This window comes from Chenopodium album, chromosome 25, assembly GCF_948465745.1.
Source record: "Chenopodium album chromosome 25, dcCheAlbu1.1, whole genome shotgun sequence".
Classification (NCBI taxonomy): domain Eukaryota; kingdom Viridiplantae; phylum Streptophyta; class Magnoliopsida; order Caryophyllales; family Amaranthaceae; genus Chenopodium; species Chenopodium album.
The window spans coordinates 36,709,550-36,711,392 of NC_137858.1; the positions used below are offsets into that span (position 1 = coordinate 36,709,550).

General features: G+C 40.3%; 1 non-coding gene across 1 annotated transcript; it reads left to right on the forward strand.

Moving 5' to 3' along the window:
- Nucleotides 1–201: 201 nt before the first annotated feature.
- Nucleotides 202–307, forward strand: LOC145615757 (small nucleolar RNA R71). Its single transcript, XR_014107348.1, has one exon. It is a non-coding gene; the product is annotated as a small nucleolar RNA R71 (small nucleolar RNA).
- Nucleotides 308–1,843: the final 1,536 nt, after the last annotated feature.

Sequence of the window (1,843 nt, forward strand, 5' to 3'; positions counted from 1 at the left end):
TAGACCGCATTCCCTCCTTTGCTTAAAGACTCCCTCTCTCCTTCTTGCCAATCCATGTGGTGTCTCACCACATCCTCAATTATCTCGATGACTTGCTCCTTCGTTTTGTTCATAATCGGTCCACCCGCTCCCGCATCCAAGCTAGTCTTTCCTTGTGGGCTCAAGCCCCCATAGAAAATTTGAAGCACTTGATATGATGGAATGCCATGATGAGGGCACTCCCTTTGATATTCTTTGTATCGTTCCCATGCCTCATATATGGTTTCACTAGCCCTTTGACGGAAGCCTTGGATCAAAGCTCTTGCTTCGGCCGTCTTCTTTTGAGAATAGAATCTCCCTAAGAAGGCCGTGGTGACCTCGTCCCAAGTTCTCAAGGAGTTAGGCCTCACCTCCTTCTCAAGCCATTCAAGAGCCCTTCCTATCAAAGAAAAAGGAAATAGCTTTAGTCTCACAAACTCTTGAGTTACCCCATTTACCTTGATTGTGTTGCAATATTTCTCGAACTCGTTCAAGTGTGCAAGAGGGCTCTCATGTTTTGCTCCACTATATTGCCTCCTTTCAATCAAATTTATCATCGCGGGCCGAATCTCGAAGTCATTGGCTTGAGTGACGGGTGGAGCAATGCCGCTTGAAGCTCTATAAGCTCCCGGAGTTCCCAACTCCTTTAAAGGTCTTGGAGGTGGTGGTTCCGCGTCACCCATTTGATCTCGATCCTCCTCGAAATTGGTCTCTCTAGTTGGGGGAGTATTGAATGGCCTAGAACTGGCTCTTTTTCTCCTTCTATAAGTTTGCTCAATCTCGGGATCGTAAGGTACCAAGATCCTGTTATGAGTTCTGCGCATACACTCTCAACAAACGCAATTAGTACCAAGGCTACAAGTGTAGCCAAAAAGAAACAATTCTTTTTGAAATTTTTATGGTTTATGGTGAACTAGACTCAAGTAATCAATTAGCAATCAACAACACTGTTCCCCGGCAACGGCGCCATTTTGATGGGCGTTAGAACGGTCGCTCATTCCACACTCAATCAAACACATTTATTAACAAACACCTTACAAACCAAGCATAATGACAAGTAAGAGTTCGGTCCACAAGGAACGGGATATGGTTGCTAAAGATCTTAACACTTAAGCTAATTCGAAGTCAATGGTGAATTGGGTTTCGTCAAGTAGACAAACAAACTATGGTTCTAAATCAATGGATTAAAGACACTAGGGAATGGGATCCACTCAACCAAGGCAATTAGGCAAACGGGAATAAAATAGACAAGCTATAGCAAGGACTATATGTAAAATCAACCTCATGCAATAAGAAAATGACTCACACTACTAAACTTAGATTCCTCATTAGTCTAGCAATAGATGATACATAATCAAATTACCATAAGTAATGACATACTCAATTTACACTTCCATGTCAAATTAGGCACATCATGCTATCAAGCTCCTAAGTCAAGGGTAGCTAATCCTATCATGAAGAACTAACAAGAAATCTCATATAATCAATTTAATTGCAATACAAACATCAATGTTTCTCCCATATTTGCATAACTAACCCAAAAGGTTGAGCTTCACCCAACCCATAGCAAGAAGACTACTCACAACTCATATTTATCAACATGCAATCAACAATTAGGGTTCTAACTACTTCAATAATTGGGGGAAAGTGGTTAACGATTGAAATAACTATCATCCAATAACAAATTACCAAGAACTTAAGAAGATTTAAATGACATGCAAAAGCAAATGAAATCAGAAATTAAGTAGAAAAAGGTTGGAGAAATTACTAATTGAAGCTTGAAATTGAATAATAATGGAGGAACTTGTCTTCTACAATGATTGAG